Source organism: Panthera onca, chromosome D3 (assembly GCF_046562875.1).
Source record: "Panthera onca isolate mPanOnc1 chromosome D3, mPanOnc1 haplotype 2, whole genome shotgun sequence".
Taxonomy (NCBI): Eukaryota; Metazoa; Chordata; class Mammalia; order Carnivora; family Felidae; genus Panthera; species Panthera onca.
In genome coordinates, this window is record NC_138350.1 from 90,616,852 (window position 1) to 90,638,083 (window position 21,232).

General features: G+C 51.9%; 1 protein-coding gene and 1 long non-coding RNA gene across 6 annotated transcripts in view; both read right to left on the reverse strand.

Moving 5' to 3' along the window:
• The window catches only part of ZNF516 (zinc finger protein 516), a 124,583-nt gene that overhangs the window by 49,270 nt on the left and 54,081 nt on the right, over positions 1-21,232 (reverse strand). The gene's annotated exons all lie outside the window — the stretch shown is intronic.
• LOC132666125 (uncharacterized) lies at positions 1,206-21,226 on the reverse strand. Its single transcript, XR_009604500.3, has 2 exons — positions 16,546-21,226; positions 1,206-16,421 (listed from the first exon to the last, which is right to left on the reverse strand). It is a non-coding gene; the product is annotated as an uncharacterized LOC132666125 (long non-coding RNA).

A 21,232-nucleotide genomic window follows, 5' to 3' on the forward strand; every position in this document is an offset into this window, starting at 1 on the left:
AGAGGCAGGTCCTAGGACGGAAGTACAAAAATAACCCGCGTTTTCTACACAACCACAAGAGCACTAGTCAACTAAACTCGCTTTTCAGTGCTGTGTGCACAAGATAAAGGGCAAGTGTTTTGAAAAAATAAGTTGTAGGATGAGCGGGATTTCCAGCTGCCTGGATTCTTCCTGTCGTTTCCTAACACTTTTTGAGGCGTTCCCGAGTTACTTATCCTTTCGCATAACTAGGGCCTGATTCTATTCTCGTAAGTATTCCAGCCCACCCCTCTCCCCCCAGTCCGCGGCCCTCAGAACCGATTTTACACTAAGCTAGAAAATGTTTTCCTAATCTAACCCGCCTCTGGCATGAATTAAGTACGACTGGATAAAACAAAAACTTCAATGGGTCTTTAAAGAATGATGCAAACGATATTAGTGAACAGTAAAAATCTTCATGAAATGCTGCAAACAAAAATGTTCCAACACAGTTTTTATGTATGTGAAGCCAGTGAGCATCAGCCTATGGGAAAAGGTTTTGTGAAATGGTTTCGTTAAATGACACTATTCAAGTTTATAGAAATACCAAATCACTTCAGGGAGTTTATGTAACTTTTATGTTTAAAAAATTAAAAGTGGAAACAAAAAAGGGTTTGTTTTTTTTTTTTTTTTTTGAGAAACTCTGATAGCGCATCAAAACCTATTATCCCAGGGCACCTGGGTGGCTCAGTCGGTTGAGCGTCCAACTTCGGCCCAGGTCATGATCTCGCGGTCTGTGGGTTCGAGCCCCACGTCGGGCTCTGTGCTGACAGCTCGGAGCCGGGAGCCTGCTTCAGAGTCTGTGTCTCCTGCCCTCTCTGCCCTTCCCCTGCTCGCACTCTGTCTCTCTCTCTCTCTCACTCTTTCTCACTCTCTCAAAAATAATAAACATTTTTTAAAAATTATCCCTTGCCCTTACTCTGGACAAATTCGCTTTAAAGTTATTTCTAACAGGGTTTAAAGACTTGCATATACATATATACACATATTCCCGTATAATTAAATAAGCTCGATCATTCATTATCGTTTGCCTTTCAGCATTACTGACTGTTTACAATCCTGCAATGAAAAATCCTATTTACTCGGAAACTAGTCATTGGCCTTTTTTTTCTGGAGTAGCATACCAGAACATACTTAAGACTTCATTAAAAAAATAATTTTATTTAAAGTTGGAGTACTAGCTGTGATTTTCCCCATTCAGGGAATTTTTTTTTTTTTTTGAAAGCTTACATAAGGTTTTAAAAGTAGGCTGATCACTGGGCAAATGGCCTCTCACCATATACACCACTAGAGGTGAAGGCAAACAGTGCGTGTATGCAGATAGGCTTTGTGCATCTGGTGACTCATATACACATGCAAAGGGGGGGGTTTTCAATACTCATTTCAGTTTCCACGACCAACGAGGTCAGTTTGCAAATGAGTCAATAATCTACTGGTAGGAACCTTCATCGACAACTGGAAACTAAATTCACTGATTGATACTAACAGAGTAAACGGACTCCAACAGGATAGCCTTCCACACCGACCGGGGGACGATTCTGAGCGAAAGGTCACCTTCCAGCACGACACATTGAATGGCCGCATCTCACCGACAGGGAAGAAAAGAGTCCTGGAACAGACCGGTGCTAACTCGGGAATGAAACTCACTCCGCAGGAAGACATCTCAGGAAGGAACTAAGATTGTCCTAGCTGGACACCACAATTCAGTCCTGCTGGAGGCGGCCAGTTCTGCAGGAAGAGCGTGTTCTTGGGCATCACACAGCAGGGAGAACCGCACCGCACCTGCCCTGTGTAGGCAGAGCCCCTGACACAGCCCCCCCAGCCCCTGCCCTGCCTCCATGCGTCTGTCCTCGGGCACAGCCAACCTGGGACGATGCGCCTGTTTTAGACGACGTCAAAAGCCATCAGCTTCCCTATTAATAACCGAGGACAAGATCTGTAAACTGTCCAAATTTACGGTTTGGGGGTTCGGGGGTTTTTAGTCAAATATTTAATCCTGTTTCAAATCACAGAACTTACTCCAAGCCCAAACGCCAGCTTAGAACACTGCAGTTCAGATTCTTCCGTAAGCTTCCCAAAACAGAAACCACCAGCTCACGGACACTTCCCATTCAGACTTCATCTGAAACATCTGAATATCTGAGCGGTAAACATAAGACCCTCTTTAATAACTGCACGCCTGGACCTCTGTTGTGATGGAGACTAAGGTCTAAAGTCTCATATGAACTATAACTTTCTAACTTTCTTGTTGGCAAAAAAAAAAAAATCATTACCTTTGAAAACACATTTCCCTCCTCTTCTTAAATACTGCCTCTTTCCTGTGTGGATTCTAGATTTACAAATATAAAAATACACACACACACACACACACACACACACACACACACACACTCCCCTTCACTTTTACACTTTCCCTCTTCCAAATTAAATGGGGGTGCTTCACCCTCAATTACAAGTGCTGTGAACATGCAAACAAAAAGGAAAGAAAAACGAAGGCAGGAGTCTCGCGCCGTTCTTACGCTTGGCAAACAGAGCCCAAAAGACCCGAATAAGTAACTCCGAGAACCCAGGGTCAGGACGGTCTGTGATACAGAGAAATAAACAGATTTTCCTAACACTCCTCAGCTTGCAACCATTTGATGGAACTTGGCAAACGCTCTCCAGGAGACGCCTTTGAACTCTGAGTGCTTCTCCTCGGGGACAAGTACTACGCGGTTCTTCTGGTCCCCGTTTCCAGCTTCAAAGAGCAGGCTCTCTCTCCCTCGTCCCCACACGGGCACCGATCCTCAGGGCACGATTGTAGCCTGCAACCGTTTCCTCTACACCCCTAGCCCTTTCAAAGTTTTATTAACCCATGAAAATGTAGAAACCAAAGCCATGAGGGTGACCCCAGGAACCTTATGAAACTTTTAAAATCTGAAAACTCTTCTGTCTTGACCCAATTTGAAAACATGCACAACTCTTGTCTCTCCCGAGCGTATCTACAATCCGTGCATCAATCTCTCCAGCACATGCTTTGTTGAAATATTTAAAGAGGTGCATAAGCCGGTGACAATTTCATTATCTCAGGCAATCACCTTAAGTGATCCTTCATGGAAACCTGCTGGCTCACAATTTATTTGGGATTTCTTGTCTACTTACAGCCAAGAAGTAATAAAACTTGAAAGGACTTTTTTTTCCGCCCTTTTTTGATGTAATTAATTATATTAACTCGGTAGCCTTCAATTAGAAAAACTACTGCGTTAAAAATTTTCTTCTTATTCCTAAAAAAATTCACAGTCCCTTTTGCGGAATTACTGATGTCACTGATTTTCTGCATAAGTGTCAGAAATTCCTAAGTCAGTATTTACATCACCTCAACCTGGGAAGAGGAGTGATATTTAAATACATAGAAGACAAGAGTGGTCACCTATTTTTTTAGATTTTTTTTTTAACATTTAGTTTTGAGAGTGAAAGAGACAGAGTGTGAGCGGGGGAGAGGCAGAGAAAGGGGGAGACACAGAATCCAAAGCAGTCTCCAGGCTCCGAGCTGGAGCACAGCGCCTGACGTGGGGCTCAAACTCAGGAACCGTGAGATCATGACCTGAGCCAAAGTCAGACGCTTGACTGACTGAGCCACCCAGGAGCCCCTATTAAACATGAAACCCTACAGCTTTGCCAGTTATCAAGACGCAGAACAGCCTAGCAAATACAACCGTGAATTCTTAAAATCAAATTATAAGCAGCTTGTTGATAAAATAAACATGGCCGTAAAGCACGGTATTTTTAAATTGCCCTTTCTCAATGCTTTTGTGGGGGAATCCCCAACATTTCACTAGTGGGCAAGGCATCTTTCACTAAGGGTAAGTCACCCAGATCACTGACTAAAATAAGCTGAGCTAAGACATAAAATCAAAAACAGGAAGAAAAAAAAAAAAAAGATTGGGTTTCTCGGATTCACCCTACATGTGAAAAAAAAATTAAGATGGAAACAAAAATCTTTCAGCAATAGCTTCATTTTAAGTGCAATTAACCTCTACTTTCCCCTTGGAAACCTTTAATACAATGCTAAAAGCAAGAGAAAAAAGTCCAATCGCTTTAGAACATATAAAGGATTCAGCTGTAAAACTGGTAATGGCAGAAGGACGTTGCTAGCAGGTGAGGACAGTAGCGCCCTCTGCTGGACATGAACATGGCCACGCACACACTCGGGGACAGCCGGACGTGTGAGCGCTGCGGAGAAGGGTGGGGACCCGGGAGACCCCGCTTCCTCCAGCCGGCGATGGAGTCCAACTGGAGCCAGCGGCGGCTCGGACACAGTGCCACGTGGATGTCCCACAGCCTCGCCAATAAAGCGCGTCCTCTGGGAGAAGCCGTCGCTAAGTGACAGCCTTTAGGTCCTGCGAGCCCCGCCCCCGGAACGCCAGAGAGGCGCTGCATCTCGGCTTTCTGAGACCCTGGGGGAGTCGACTGTCCCGAAGTGCACCTTGGGCTATACACACGGGGTCATGAGGCAGTCAGTTCGAAGAAGGTCCGTAAAACCACTATCCTCCAGATGTGCGCAGGTTGTATGTCCACACAGCACACGCAGGGTACGCATGTGCTAAATGCACGTGAAGACCGCAGACAAAGGAGACGCCTAGAAAGGTACAGCAGAACCAAAATACCAACCCCAATCACCTCTGGGCAGCGACAGCACCTCCTCCTTCCTTAACCGCATCCTGCACGATGACTAAACTCCATGTACTACAACGGTACCTAAGTGCCCACAAGAACACGCACAGCGAAAGTACCGGTCGTCTCCCAAACACGGACCTTTCCACGTCCGTTCCTTGCCCGAGGGCCGGGGACTCACCGCCGTGTGCTGGACACGGTGGACAAGTGAGTCGGGGAAGGTCAACCCAGCCAGGCACCCGGGGCCCAGGACGGTCCCTGCGTTCGCACAGGCTCTTTCTTAGGTCACGTGTTCCTACTCCCCCGCCCCCACGCCGCGCCGGGCTGGAACGGAAGCCCGCCGGGGATGCGTGTTCGAGGCCTCGGCGCACCCGCCTCGACCCGCCCCGTGTACCAGCCCACCGCCTTCTGCTTCTGCGTGGCATCTCACACCTGAGATCCAGAAAGGCGGCCTGCTGAGCCGGGAACATCCGGAAAGTGCCAGGCACAGCAGGGAGCCCGGCCCCCTGAAGTCAGGGGCAAGTGCCTTTCTCACTTGTGTGAGTGTCCGACACGCTCCTGTGGGGCCTACGTGACGGGGGCAAGGGGGTTACGTTACTGCACGGAAAACCCCAGATGCCTGCACAAATATTCTAAATCTGAGACACGATCAAAAGAAGTCGGCCACAAAATCAATTCCTGTGCCTATAAAGTCTGTGCTTCCCACACCTGACAATGTGGGCGGGGGGCGGGGTTATACCTCCCCAATGCGCCTTATGTTCTTTTCTTTAAAAGATACTTATAAGCTATTCAAAAATAAAAATGCGTTTTATCAGAAAATTTCACACTCAGCGGTTAAGCTCCCAGGCTAGTCCACAAATGCCATCGTGCACCACGAAAGCGCCAAAGGTAACTGAGCTTTCACAGACCGCAATCTTTTGGAAACACGAATACCAGGCTTGTTTCACAAGTCTTGAATGCAGGGGTGATCGCCTAAAAGGAGACCAGCAGAAGAGAACCAAGAAGCTTCCTGTGAACGCCCGTAGCTGACCTGAGCACCTGTACACGGACCGTTTCTGATAATTCCCTGCTAATCGAACAGTTCGGGCTCCCTTTTCACAGACCAACAGGCATCAGCCACGGACTCTCACGTGCACCATCCGTGTTCAGGGACGACAACAGACTCAGAAACGTTCAAGAAAGGAAGGCAGTTTGGAAGGAGTTCAGGAAAGGGAGCTGGAGACTCAGCCTGAGGTGACGTTCAGGTCGTCCTCAACCCTGAAAGACACAGGAGGGACCACAGGCGTCCCAGCAGCGCAGCTCTGGTCCAGCCGCCGCCTCCCGGCCACCCCGCGCAGACGGCCTGGCCCCACGTCCAGGCAGGAAGTCAGGGTCACCTGCGTCGGGGTGGAAGAGGCAGGTCACACGTCCCTGGGCGTCACCCTGGGCTGTCAGGCTCCACCGTGCCTCAGGACTCCACGGAAGCCAGTTTGAGCCCCTGGGAGTTCTCACTCCGTGGCCCTGCCACCCAGGTCCCTCCCTCCGCCCTCGGGAGAACCTTCCGGACAACACAGGAGCTGGCCCGAAGGACGCCCTGGGCACACGAGGTCCACGCTCTGCACTGCTGGTGTCTTCACAGCAGCCGAGGCAGATGGCACAGGAGGGACAGGCAAACGACACCTCCGATCTAACGGGGTCCCGAGCGTACTTTCTCGTTGTGGTTTCTTTCACTTTCCTGGCAATAAAAAAGCACGTGCGGTGCCAGAGAACAGACATTTTTCAAAGAGAAGAAGAGTTTTCCATAGGGAGAAGTTTCCAGAGATCTTAGTTCCATGCTGGGTCTGGCCCCCAAGTCACCACGGGCTCTCCTAGGTCGTGCATGATCAAACTGTCGAACTCTGACCATTTCAAGGCAGAGATTTTTTTTTAATCTTGAAGGTTAAGTAATACACCAGACTATCCGCGATTATTATTGTTAGTTTAGGTAAAACTATGGCTACGTGAGCGATTTAAATAGGGCCTAGGCCACACGGAGGTCAGTGGCCCGAGAGAGGTCATGACAGAGCAGGAGGCGTGCCGTCCCCACCGTGCTGAGAGGTGCCGTCCTCCCGCAGGCCTGTGTCCCAGCGTCTCCACTGGGAGGAAAGGGGTGAAACCCCGAGCTCCCCGCCCAGCTGGGCCCTGACCGTCCATTAACGCGGTCGGCCTGTGGGGACCGCACAGGGACAGGGCCGAACCTGAGATATGTGACGTGACAGGGAGCCACTGTTCTCGGAAACCCAGGAATCAGAGATTCAGTGCAACGGTTAAAACGAGCACGATCTCGAATCAAAGTAACCAGTTGGGTGGCAGTTCGAAGACTGCAGGAGCCGCGGGGTGGGGGGAGAACCGGGAGCCCCAGAAGGCAGACCAGGCAGGCGCCCGCTGAGTGTGACGCTGCGGGACACGGCCTCACACGCCCTGTAAGCGACAAGACAGGACAAGTCGTGTGTTGGCAGGGGATACCGCTCACCTCCGAAAGGCATTCAGGTGAAGTGAGGACTTTCCGCCCACGCACGAAGGCCTTATCTCCAAGGAACATCAGGCTCCAGAACCTTCCATCTCAATTACAGACCCACCTTTTAAAATACACTTACGATCTCTCTGCCTAGTCTGTGCAGCTGGAACAGGAGGAGCCCACGGTTTCCACAGTGCTCTCATCCGCGCCGTGGAATCTACTGCGAATGGGCCGGTATTTCTTCCCAGCTCGACGCCAGACAGCTAGCTCCCGGGGAAGGGCGATTGCCCGTGGGTGTTTTCTCACACGCGTTTACTTAGTATTTGTTTAAACCAAAACTAAGGAAGGACAGATCACACAGACAAACTCCACGAGAGCCAGAAGAAATCCATCCACCACGTGAACCACACCACACCCGACTTCCTAACACTACTTTGGGGGAGCCAGAGTGGATCGTGGACCACATCCTATCATTTGCGAAAATCACAGCCTAGAGATCATGGACCGCTGTGATCACGAAGCGTCTCTCCAGATCTCAAGTACGATCTGAATAAAAGATTCTCGGGTCCCTTTTTACCTTGAATTAATGGGAGAGGCCCATGCACGTGACCTAGGTTTCAGAGGTCAGGGCTCCGATCATACCGGGTTTGCCCACGTCCCCCTGGGGTCAGGGAAAGGCTGCGGCCCCCCAGGCCACCCCAAGGATCCTGAAATCCCCAGGGACACCGGCAGAGCCATGGCACCGAGACGGCACCCACAAAATTGCAAACACGACAGAACTTTCCAGTCTGATGACTAACACCGGAGCCAAAGAGGCGCTGTCTGCAGCATTATCCCTCAGGGCGTCGGATACTGGAAGGAAACGTCAACCGTCGAGGTTCCTTCACCCCGCACGACGCACCCGAACAGAACAGGGCACCCTGATTCACAAAGCTGTGCACAACTGTGTTAGAAAACTGCTACGTTGCTTTTCTTATCAAGCACACAGACTGAGGCTACCTTTCACTCGCTCTTGAATCGCTTCGTCTACAAGCGCTGTTCTGACCCTCAGGAGCACCAATACACGTGCTTCAATTATCAGCGAGTGTGAACTGTAGAACGAGAGCAAACGCCACCACAAGGTCCCCTCCTCTTCCTCGGCTAACTATTCTTGGAACGCTCGCTGGCGGGAGGTAGCCAGCAACCCCTGGCTGGTAGTACGCGCCCAAGAGCCGCTCAGCAGGCTTGAACCGGCCAACCAGCAGGCCTGGACCCAAGACTAGACTTCTCCTGCCTGCATGGGAGTAGCAACGCGCCCGGGGAGATTCACCAGAGACGCTCTGCAGGCGAAATACGGGACTATCCAGGTAACCCGAGTTTCAGACAAAGGACAAATAATTTTTCGCACAGGCAGGTCTCAAATACCGCATGGGACACACACATGCTAAAATAAAAAACAGTCTGCATTCATCGCTTATCTCAAACCCAAACTTAACAGGTGTCTTCCCTTTTCACTTACTAAATCTGGCCGCCCTGACTTGTTCTTATCTGAAGCACATTATTCAAATGAATTACTTCAAACGAAGCACAGTGTGAGTCAGACACACGGCCCAAAGCGCGTGTAAATGCGGACGTAAACAAACAAATACTACGTGTGAAGAGAAAAATGATTTGTCATTTATGTGCAGGATCATTAACTCTCTGGGAAGAGTAGAATGCATTCAGAGGTAACAGAGGAGAAGCCGTTACCTTCAAAAGACGCGACCCACGGGCACTCAACGACAGTCTGCAGCGGGCGGGGGCCTCTGGGATCCCCCGGACTCCCAGGTCCCACGCGTGCAAGCAGGGACCCGCCTGCAGCACCCATTGACGGTGGTCCAGCATCCTCCCTGGGCAGGCTGCAGACCCGTCACCCCTGCGCCCTGGCTCGAGGCCCTGCTGCGGGTGGGGGGGCTTTGGGGCACAGCTCAGCTGCAAAGGGGAGGGTCGGGGGCCCCCCAGGAGCCAGAGAGAGAAGGGGCACAGCTTGAGGACGCACAGAGCACGACCCTGTTCCCTCCTCCTGGAAGCCTCTTCCCTGCCTCCCCTCCCCACCTGAACAACAGCACGAGCACTGACCGGGGACTCACGTCTCGGCTTCCACACCATTACCGGTACAATCTTGAGAAAGCCTCCTTGAACCTCTAATCCTCAGAGACTAACACCTACACCTACTGGGTTACGACCAAGGTTTACCAAGCCTCACAACGCTTGGGTGAGGACGTGGGCCTGGGGATGTCCCCGCACGGTAAGGCTGCTACTTCAAGTCTGTAGAATCAAGACTGATGACTGGGCGTGTTGGAAAAACACGAGAGCGATGTGGGAAAAAGTTAAAAATACCTCACAGGATCCGTCAACAGTTCCACGGGGACTAAGCCACTGGAATAAAGCAAACCAGACTTAGTGAATGAAAACATTTGAACAGTGGGGTAGGGAATGTCTTTCTAAGTCACATGTAAAAGCCATAAAGGAAAAAATGAACAGTTCTGGGGCGCCTGGGTGGCTCAGTCGGTTGGGCGTCTGACTTCAGCTCAGGTCATGATCCCACCGTTCGTGGGTTCGAGCCCCGCGCCAGGCTCTGTGCTGACAGCTCAGAGCCCGGAGCCCGCTTCAGAGTCTGTGTCTCCCTCTCTCTCTGCCCCTCCCCCGCTCATGCTTTGTCTCACTCTGTTTCTCAAAAATAAATAAATGTAAAAAAAAAAAAAAAAATGAACCTTCTTCTTCTTTCAGATGAGCAGCCGTCGAAAGTTTGTAATTCCCAGCCTGACTGCACGTGTTCACGGGCTGCTGGTGGGTAAGAGGGTTATCACAACCTACCTGGCTGCATCCACGGAAACAGAAAACGTGCAAACCCCCCAGACCGGCAATGTCACTCAAGAGGTTGGTCTCGAAGATCTCCTAAGTGGTCTCAATGATCTATGTTACCAGCAACTTTCCTGCAGCACTATCTGTCATGAAACAGCCTGAACATCCATCAACGGGCAAGTCAGTTCGATCGTGCTCCACTCTGAGGCAGTTCAACGGCAAGGCAGAGATACTCTGTCGACGCAGATGAGTTCCAAGACATGTCATTAGATGGAAAACAAGCATCAGAACAAAACAAGTAGGATAGGCTTATTAGGTATCTCAACAAGAAAAGTCTACGTATGCCTACCCACCAACGGGTGTGAGTACACACAAAAGGCCTGCAGAGGACAAAACAGAAGTCGCCGTGGTAGCGGAGGCAGGCGAGGGAGAGGCAGTCAAGGAGGACGGTCTGTCTGTGCGCGGAGGGCCTGGACTGCTGGCAGTCGGCGTGTGTTCGTGAAAGAAAGACCCCTGCAGGATTTCTGGAGGAGAACGGAATCCTCAAATCAGCAACCTGAGCACAGCGCGGTCCGGCCCCTGCAACGTCCCTGCTCCACCTCCCGCCGCCGTCCCCACGAGGGACGCAGGGCCAGGAGGCAGCCTCGGGAGAAGGGACAGCCTGGGGAGGGTGGGGTGAGCAGTCCCAAGGCAAGAGAACTGGGTCCAGGGGCCCTAAGTTGCCCTGGAAGGCCCTCCTCCACCACCAAGGGCACCGGAAGGAGCTGAGACGTGACAAGTTCACACGGCCGCCAGGGCTCTCCCTGCAGGAGGCTCACGGGACACTCTGCTCCTGGAGCTCCTGTGGCCAACGGCCATGGTCTGGGGTTCCGTCTCTGGCCTTGGGACAGAAAAAAGAAGGCAAGGACAGGTGTCCTCTGAGACCAGACCTACAGCCACGTGGGTCCACTGCCCCCCAACGTCATGACTTACCCCTGCTAGGTATTTGGGGTTCCATGATGCCCTGGATCCTGCACTGCCCTTCACCCGTCTGACTGGAGGAAGAGGGAGGGGACAGCACGGGGGCTGAACATTTAAGGGGACACAATGACCAGTGGCCGGCTGCATGGGCGGGTGGCGCCGGATGAGTGGGTGACGGGAAGTCACGGCCAGTGCGTCACCTCCACCCACACGCGCTGTGCCAGCTCACAGGTGCGGGCCAGCTCCGAAAAGTCTTCCAAACAGCCACAGCAGCCCCCGCCCCCATCGGATCTTAAAATTCAAAGGAAAAGATCTTTAACTCAAGAAGGGTGGGGGAAGAGAGAGAGAGAGAGAGAAATTCTGACCTAGAATGGAAAAGAAGTGTTCAGAACAGGGGCTATTTAGAAGGTCAGAGGCTCCAACGTCTGCCAAGTGCCGTCCAGCTTGGGAGGCAGTCCTGCAGAAGCGATTTTATCTATTCACGACTAACGCGCAAGCATGATGCCCTTTTGTAACTGGGGTTTCAAAACAATATCAAGAATTTGTTTCTAAGTGGTGTGTAGGCTTATCGCCATGGAAACTGCAGACACTCTGCACACAACCTGTCCAGAACCTTCTTCGCGTTCAGAGTCCCCAAAATCTCCCATCGGAACTCTGCCCTTCCTTTAATACTGAAAATTCAGGAACTTGGGCGGTCATCTTTCGGTGACACACGGGACTGCTCTTTGAGGCTCTCGTGGATTCTTCTCCAGCAGTTAAGGATGTTTACAATAAAAACAGCTTTTAAGGGTCTATGGCTCATCTCAACCTCACGGCCCTCCCCTACTGTACTTGATCATTTCAGGAAATACAGCGCCTGATGTTTCTTTAAGATGGAAATTTTCAATCCACTCCACTACTGTCAATTTCTAATGGAATACCAAAATAAGCAGTATACATCGTATCCCATGAATTGTGTAGTGATCAATTTCTTAAAAACCAGTAATATGACAGACGAGTCACGGTGGCAGCCAGAAGTGGAAAATGGAAACGATCGTTTCACTCTCACAAACCATGTTCTCCAGGTGTCCGGGCCAACTACCGAGCTATCCCAACGGCGCTCTCCCTGGACTCACCCACCCGAGTTCACGGGCAGGAGCAACCTGGTTTCCCGACTTCCAAGGAAGGGCGGCTCCCAAGTGTTACATTCAGACAAAGGCAGAATGTTCTACAGGATGGCCGGCTCAGCAAAGGGTGCCACTCGATTATCACTTTGGAGGAGGTATTTCCATAACCCAAGAGAATGTTAAATAAAAACGATAATCACAGTCAACGTGGAACGGTTTATTCACCGTGCCGAAAGTAATTCTTCTGTAGTCGGGAAGAGACAACAGGAGTGATGCTCAGATCCGGCTCGCTTCTCCAAGAACGCATTTGGCAGCCTGCAGTCGGCCCAAATGTCTTACTAATCTGTGAAAATACTTCTCTCGAGTCAACGTCTGCCTTTGTAAATAAAACAGGAGGCGAGGCATCCTTCAAACGGACAGGATCAGGCCGACCGCTTACCGAATCAGGTAAAACTCCAGTCGTGACACTACGACCTTCTAAGCCTTTATCTGGAGAAGTGGACGCCTCACGTTTTACTTCTAGTAAAAGGCAGATCTAAAGCCGCAATCTGTCTGAATATGCACAGACTATGCAAATTACGTATGGAAACCGTGTGTGCAAATACTGATCCTATCAGCAGCGTACCAAGGTTTCACCAAGAACCGGCCTCAGATTAGGTCCGGCATACAGGAAATTAAGAAACGTCAAAAAGAAAAAAAACAACTCAACTTATAAATGAAACGTTAAGAATCCGTGCCAAAGAGGAGCACACAACTAAAACGCTTACCAAATAAAAGCTAAACACTTGAAGAAAGAGAGTCTAAACTCACTGAGTAATTCAGTGTGCCCACCACGCACAGGCCCACCAAGCAGAATGCAAACCAGGCAGCGGCCACGGGGCGATGAGGTCCTCCCCGAGCATGTTGATGACCTGGGTTCCATGACGGGACAGGAGGGCCCTGCCCGTCTCAGGCTACATGGGTGAGCAGCGTCTTGACCAGTGGCCGCCAGCGCTCACGGGATTGTCCTTGGAGGGGCCAGGCCCAGGGCGCCATGCCCACCACCTGTGCTGAGGGGCAGTTGCCAGGGACCTGACGCAGGGAGGCGGGAAGCACACGGTGACCTCAGTCACTGCTTCCCAAGCCGCCGGGCAAGAGCTGTGCCGGGTCTGGGGCGGCACGGGCTGTGTGTGTGTGTGTGTGTGTGTGTGTGTGTGTGTGTCCTCGGGCGCTGGGTACCGGGCAGGCCCAGCCCACTTCCGCTCCCTGCGCACATCAGTGACGCTCTGGAAGCAGGCTGGACAGCAGCCTGGGAGGGGAGGGCCGGAGTCCCGAGAAAGGCAACTTCCAAGTCGTGATCCCAAGAGTCACACTGGCCAGAAGGACCACAGAAGTAGCAAACTCCTGCTCTCCCAGGAGGCCTCAGGGCTGGGTCACGTCCGCACGGTTCTCTCCACTTAAAACGCCCCGAGGCGCACGTTTGTGGGAACACTCGCTCTCAGCCGAGCCTTCACCGTGGTCGGTCCAGGCCGCCGTCACAGGTAGCAGGACACGCGGCAGCCGGTAAGCACGGTGCACCGTGCGACATCCCCCCTACGGGACGCGGGTCTCGGCGTGGCTCCCTGCAAGCCCAAGGTGGCCTCATGCGTCCCAGCGTGGCCACCAGCCACCACTCAAGTCACAGATGCCACGGGGCGGGCAGGACCAACAAGACACAACACCTGCCCTCAACGAGATCACGACTCGGTGACAGACACCGACGCGAGGACACGGTGTGGCACAAGACAAACCCCAGGAGACCACAACAGACGCACACATTCCAGGCCCAGGGTGGTCCCTCTGCCGGAAGGGACGTGCGCGGGCTCCAGGGTGGCCCAGCAGGGAGGACGGGCCTGGAGCCGCAATGGCAGGGAGGGGCTTTGAGGACCTAGGGCACACTCGGGCCACACAGAGGGCAGGCAGGGGTTCCGGACAAGGTGCGGCAGGGGACCGGGGCGGAGGGTCAAGGCCACGGCTGTGGTCGGGGCTGAACTCTCCCACCTGCTCCCAGACGGCACCTGTGCCTGCAGCAAGCGCCCGGTAACAGTGCAAACAGGCGGATGCAGTCACAGGGGCCACATCACGGCTGCAGCGGGGGTGCCGCAATCACACCCGCGGCGGGTGGGCAAATACAGCAGGAACGCGTGGCGCCTGTCCAGGGCGCTCAGAGGTAGGCGGCATTTTCCCGGCGACGCCACGCCAGGAAGCGCCGCGGTCCCCCCACTCACCAGGTGAACGGGGCTGCCCGGGAACCACCCTCGGTTCGCAAACACTGATCCGGAAACAAAATCCGCGCGGCCCGCTCTACGGATGCCTCGGAACTGGGCTCCGTCCACGCCTTCGCGTGTGCCACCCCGTCCGGGCCGGAGCGGGAGCACCCAACTGACTTCTCTCCGTCCCCCAGGGGATGGATCTCGCCTACAGCGAGGGGCCCTGACGTTCCAAGTCAGGAGTCACATGCTCAAGTCTGAACTGGAGGACACCCAGGGCTCCTCTGCATGACAAGACGGCAAAGGCAACACCGACACCCCAGCCGGCATCACCCACCCCGCAGACGGGGGAGGACTCAACCTAGCAGGGCAGGACCGAAGCATCAGAACTTAGGACGTGACGCAGAGGCAGAAAAGGCGGAAAAGCTGTTGCGTATCAGCAAGCCTCTACGGGCACAGCGCGTGCGTCTTTATGGGAACGTGGGAACGTCACTAATCCCGGCTTTAGGGGTCGCCCACTCGGCCTCTTCAAGCAGGCTCCCAAGTGACAGACCGAAGCCAGCACCCGCCACGAAGAACACAGCGGGCTGCCTCCACCTCGACCCGCCCACGGGGCCAGCCTCAGTGTCCCCTGGGGCTCCAGAGCCCCGGACGGGGAGACCACACACTCAGGGGGTCGAAGGCAGACAACTCACTGCTCCTCCGCACAAGAGGTAAGTTACAGCCTGGCATCTGGGCTCACGTGCCCTCCCGCGCCAGCCAGGCCGCCTTCCCAGGACACACCACGCGGCTCCGGGCAGACTAGGGCACTTCCTTGTACCTCAGTTTCCTTCCTGATAACAGGGGGACAGACTAAACACCTCTCATTTCCCCCCAGATCTAAACTCCTGGGATCCTACCTTGCGTCAAAAAACAAGACCGGGAGATAAAATCAAGCGTTTGAATTATGCTAACAAACCCAAATTCCTGAGCGGTGTTGGGTTTTACTGTAACGGGGAACGTGCATCCCGTTGGCGTGTCTCTCCGTGACAGAAAGAAAATCCCAGAGTGTAATCTCGAGTCTGACGCCTTTCGCAGTCAGACTGCGAAATTCATTCCGGAAGGTCCGGGAATGCAGCATTATACTCAAGCAAATGTTAGTACGCAGGCCAAGCACAGATCTCAATGATCGAAGAATAAAAATACAGTAAAACATACCTAGCAAACACTATTGTCATTGTAATCCAGTTGTCCTCCAATGACTGAGAAAGCACCCCGATTTCATAGGAGGGTTTCCGACTCGTAACAAGTTCCTCCGTGTTCGGCATCACGTAAGACCACGAAGAGAACCGTTACCACTCACACGTTTAATCTGCTAGGCATTTTCGGGCTCTCTTCTGTAATCTGGAAGAGACCGGTCTGCAGCTCTGTGCAGACGGGAGTCTCCCTCTTACCAGACCCCACCCTGGTGTTACCACTGGTGGAAACAAAGCCTCGGGAGAAGCCACACTGGGCCTGGCACCGGCCGTACAGGGGAGAGCAGCTCGCACTTTACAGCTTGGCACGTGACACCAATGTCACAGCATGTCACAGCTGCACTTCCTGCGCGGTCAGCGGCCAGTTTGTGGACATTTATTAGAGATTTCTGAAAATGACCTCCGGGTTGCCAGAGTGATGGAGAAACCGAGCAAAGCAAGAATGAATGGACCGCCTGGTGACTGCATTGATTTTTACTTTTAGCGACCCCACCAGCTCGTCTGGAATAGAGCGCCCCCAGACCCCCGAGACCCCCTCAGGATTACCGCTCCCTGCATCCACCCGTCAAAGATCTGAGTCTTGGATGACACCGTCCCCAGATGAGCTTGCTTTCCTTCCCCTCCGCCCCAGTAAACCGCATCTTGTCAGGTCCCGTCTACACTTGGGGTTTCCCCTGGCCTCCCCTCCCTGATCCACAACCCCTTGATCTGCTCTATCCTGTTCAGCCTCTTGCTGCGGCCAAGGCTGGCGTCCTGCGTGAAGACAGAAGTCCCTCCCATCACCGAATCTGTGTCGGAGACCAGACCGTGCGGGGCTGCCACGTGGGTCCCGGCTTCGCCTCTGGGGACGCACATCTCAAGCGGATGCGGCCAGGAGCACGGTGGGAACAGAGCGTTCCGTGAGAGTTCCTTCTGCTCTACCCTGAAGCAAAGTCTCAGTCAGCAGTATTACAAGCTGCCCGTCTCAGCAGGTGCAGCCGCCGGGGGCAAAGAGCCCTCCCCAGCAGACCCCCGCAGCCACAGCGACGTCTGCCAGCTACATTCACCTTAAATCCCGTTACAACGGGTGGACACGGGGTGGACGTATACAAACGTTTCTTCCTAGGCTGTTCCGATGACCGTCTGTGCTCTAATAAACGGAGAAGTGTGGCTGTCTAACCTCTCTGCCAGCTGCATGACCCAGGCAGCACCCCCCCCCCACCCACCCACCAGGGCACAGTCAGGGACCGCCAGCCAGTCCCCCGCACATGCGCAACTAACACATCATAGTTAGAAGACCAGGGATCATCCTTCAATTATGATGGAAGTAAGATGAGCCCTCACATCCGAGACCATTGGCCTGGAGGGAGGACATAAGCAGAGGAAGCGAGGCAAATGGGGGCTTTCTGAAGTCAATGCGTCTTGTCCTTTAATTATCTTTCCTTTCCTTGGCTATCTTGCTTAATTCTGGAAACTCTCTCCTTAATTCTTCAAGCCGCGTATAACACCGCAGCACCTGTTCTAGGAACCTATTCCGCTGCGCGGTTGAGCAGGGTTTGACATCTGTGTCGATCACAAACAAATATCTGTGATTTCACAGGACTTCATCTAACACATGGGGCTTTGCGATCAATTAAAAAGTTCTATACAGGGAACACGCTCACGAGATCACAGATCTGATGTGACAGGAGACTTTAGAACAACAAGAACTGGTCAAAACCTGGGTAGCCACGTAAGTTCTAACAGAAACAATATACAAATAAAAGATAGGAAGGACCCGGGCTCCTCAGTGTTTTGCCTGAAGGCAGGTCCAGACACACGTGATGGCCCAAGACTAGGCAGGGCCACCCAAGGGTGCTTCTCACAATAGCACAGTCGGGAACCAAACCCTTTAAGACACGCTCGCCCGGGGTCCATCATTCCTAAATGACCCCCCATGCTTCCTGGGCAGAATTCTGTTTTGGCTTATTTACTTGTGAAAGAACACCCCCCCCCCCCCCCCCCCGTCCTCATGATGGCCTCGAAGCGCCCTCACTCTGCTCTGGGTTTAGAAATGTTCGTTTTTATAAACATGCATTACAGGTCCTTTCAATGCTCTTCTTCCCTAATTTAAAGGTTTCATGTTTTTTGTGAGCTCCAAACGTGTACTTTCTATCAGCATCTTGTCACTTTCCCCACGGACGATTAAATCTCGCTCAGTAACGTGTTTTATATTTGACTGAATTTTATTCACTACTTTGCCCTTCCATTTTGGTCAGCACTGAGGGCTGCTGGAACGCAGTTTTCTGGGGAAATTAAGGTAATGTGGCAATCAGACTTTCCACACAAGTACACGGCAACATTGAACAAAGAACGTGTCATGAGAAAAAGGTTTCCTTGGGGCACCTGGGTGGCTCAGTCTGGTTAAGTGTCCAACTTTGGCTCAGGTCATGATCTTGCGGTTCGTGAGTTCGAGCTCCATATCGGGCTTTATGCTGAGAGCTCAGAGCCTGGAGGCTGTTTCAGATTCTGTCTCTCTCTCTCTCTCTCCCCCTCTCTCTCTCACTGCCCCTCCCCCACTTATGCTGTCTCCCTCTCTCAAAAATAAATAAACATTTAAAAAAAATAAAAAAGGTTTCCTTTAATTAATCTGATAGTGGAAAGTTTCTCTAGATCCAGGAGCAGCATTCGAATCCATTCCTGAATGTCAACAAATCTTTGGGTAAAATCATGGCACAAGGGGGACTTTCCAAGAAGCATCACAAAAATAGGAACCCTAACTGTGAACTCTGCTGCCACCAGGAGCCAGGTTCACTCTCACAGGAACCACTGTGGTCTTTTTTGTGATCGCTTCCCACACGTTTCCTCTCGGGCTTGTAGCCAGGCATCCCGTCTAAGTTCTGGGAGAATCTAAAGTTGCCTACGTGTTTAAAGATCGAAGTAATCCTTTCGTCACAGTGATGACGAGCATTTTCCACAGTTGCACACATCTTCTCACAAAAGAAAGGCAGGCTGCAGATCGAAACAGAATTCAAAACACCCATTTGCCTCTCAAAGTCCTTAGCCAAACCCTGCAGATGAGAGTTTGTGAGCAGTAAAGGCAGGTCGCTCCTCAAAGAGCATCTAGGAAGCAGCATTGTAATGACCAGGCCAGACCAGTAGAGGCCTGCTGAGACTAGATGGTCTGTGGTTTCAGAAGGAAAGATCCTGTCCTTTTGAGTCACAACAGGTACCACCTGCAGACCCACAACGTTCTTGAACACTTCATGCCACGGTCACGACATGAACTCCTTCGCCAGTTTCTCAATAAATAGTCGACCTGAACTCAACTAGGATACGCAGACTTGTTGCAGAACCCTTTAATTAATCTACTCTCTCAAAAAACAGATCACATGGGGACTCTGCGTGGCTCAGTCCCTTAAACGTCCAACTCTTGCTCTCGGCTCAGGTCGTGACCTCCTGGTTCCTGAGATCGAGCCCCATGTCGGGCTCTGCGCTGACAGCACGGAGCCTGCTTGGGATCCTCTCTCTCCCTCGCTCTCTGCCCCTCCCCCACCTGCATGCATGCATGCTCTCTCTTAAAATAAACTTTAAAAAAATGAGTCACATATAGAAAACATACATAACCTCATTAAGATGTAAATTATGATCTTAAAAGTTTAAAAAATCTGAGATGAAAAAAAGTAAGGTCCAATTTAAAGTTCAGCCAACGGGGCACCTGGGTGGCTCAGCCCGTTAAGCGTCCGACTCCAGCTCAGGTCATGATCTCATGGTTCGTGAGTTGGAGCCCTGCGTCGGGCTCTGTGCTGACAGCTCAGAGCCTGGAGCCTGCTTGGGATTCCATGTCTCCTTCTCTCTCTGTCCCTCCCCCTCTCGTACTGTCTCTCTGTCTCAAAAATAAATTAAACATTAAAAACATAAAAAACATCAAAAAAACTTAAAGTGAAAATCATTTGATCTTTCCAACACTGATTTCCAAAGAACTATTGAATTAGCTTATCATTAATCATTCGACTACCACTACCATAGGTGAGGGAAAGGTTCAAGAGCTCTTTTGAAAATTAAAGATAATTGTCTTCAAAGTGAAAAGAAAAAGGATTTAGTCCTAACCTAATATTTTATCCAGTGTGTTCCAAAAAACAGTCCTAGTGTTATTGGAATACAATCAGTGAAGTCCAGAGTCACCACAACTTTTTAAAGAGGAAAACCCAGAATTAAGCTTCAAAACTGCCAACCGAAGGTCGCGACGGGGGTCACCACGTTGCACAAGACAAACGGTAAGAAGAATCCTAAGCTCACAGAATGAGCTCTGCGTTTTCGGAGACTTCTGCTCCTTCCCACAGGTTAATGAGTAAGAAATGAGACAGGAAACGAGGCTCAGTGCACAATGTGTTATTGTCCGTTTATCTGCGCGTCCACTCCCCATGTTTGTGCAGAGTCGACACAGGCTCTTCACGGGATTGGAGAAACTTCTTTCTACGCTTTTTCTGACTCAATATAATTTGGCTGTAGTCGACTCTCGTATAATACGCTGTATAAACCTACAATAAACCCTGTTCCAAAGAATTGTCTAATCCCTAATAAGGAAAAGATGACAGATGTGTGTTTTGTTTTGGAAAAATGCACAAGGGTCGTTCTCCTCACCACAGACTATAAACAGCCCTGCTGAGGCACTGGGGTTTTCTATGTCCCTGGCCTTTCAGGTAAAAGCACCATCTGCGAACCCGTTTCCAGGGAGAAGGGAAAAACAGTCCTGGTTACGCAGACAGCGTTACGCGTTCTATAACTGAAACATCACCTTCCGCTAGAAAGTGCCCAAAACAAAACAAAACAAATGAATACGATATCTGAATGCTTAAGATTTATAAAAAGTAGGGAAACGATGAAAACAAAGTGGGCCAAGCATCTTTAAATATTTACATAGCTGCTATTTGGAAAGTAATCTGTTCCAATGAGCCGTCTCTAAACCCACAGGGTTACTTGAATCCAAGGAGATTAATTAGAACTGCACACCAATTTGAAGTTACTCTTTTACTCACTGTCTGGTGGTGCAAAGGAGAAAAGCGGAGGCAAGCGTGTGTGGGCGTGTGCGCACGCGCATGCCCCACGGGGAAGGGAACAGGCCCCGGGAGTAAAGGGGAAGAGGAGGGCCCACCTTGGAGGTGTCCCATCACTGCTCTTTGCTCAGAAAGGGCCGATGCCCCAGAGGGACATTAATTCAACAGGCCAAAGCCGTTCGTTAAAGCAAGGGCATACAGGCAGCTGGCAAGAAAGGAGGCAGATGTGGAGCTGACAGGCACCTGTGTCTGCACCCACCTGCCGAGCTCCAAGTATATACTGGCCACATGGCACCTGGGTGTGGGGCCACCTGGGTGCAAGGCTACCTGGGCACAGGGTCACCTAGGTGGGGGACCACCTGGGTCTGGGAAACCAGGACCCCAAGGTGCAAGGCTGAGCAGTGACTACCTGGGTCCGGGGTCACCGGGCGGCCAGGACCACCTGGGCCTGGACCTCCTGCACTGAGGGCTGGCGTCGGAGGCCCACCTGAGCCTGCACTCTCCAGGCACGTGTTACCTGGACACCGGGCCTCCCCGGGTTCAGGGACACTTTGGGAAGGTCTACCTAGGCACAGGGCACCTTGGGCCTGGGATATCCGGACATGGGGCCACCCGGGGGGCGGGGCTGCCTGAGCCCGGACTACTTGGGCAGGAGTCTCCCAGGTAGAGGGGTATCCGGCACCGCACTGCGGGGGCCCAGCCGCCTGGGCGCGCGCGC